Genomic DNA, 401 nt, shown 5'->3' on the forward strand with positions numbered 1-401 from the left:
CCCTTGGCGCAGCGCAGACAGTCTCTGGCCTCGGCTGCCTGCCGTCACTGGTTCTGCCACAGAAAAACGGCCCGGCACATCATCCCCTTCAAACAATTGTCAGAGGGACCCTCTAGCAGAAGGAAGGCTTCTCCCCTCCACCCAGGGATGCTGTCATTACTCTGCTACTTCATAACTGTAACCAAAGAGAATCACTTTGCACGGGACCATGGTTCAACAATGGAGCCGATGGTTTGGGGATTAACCCAATTCAAAATGCCGCCGTCGCACATCACGTTGCCACTGGTGCTGTATGAAACCACTTTGCCCACTTGCATCTGCTGCAGAGATGCTGAGGAACCAATTTTGGACTGGGAGGGTGCGCGCTGGGTGGGACAGGGTCTGCCCGTGCCCCCCCAAGG

The sequence above is a fragment of the Cariama cristata genome, unplaced genomic scaffold, assembly GCF_000690535.1.
Source record: "Cariama cristata isolate BGI_N322 unplaced genomic scaffold, ASM69053v1 scaffold27619, whole genome shotgun sequence".
NCBI lineage: Eukaryota > Metazoa > Chordata > Aves > Cariamiformes > Cariamidae > Cariama > Cariama cristata.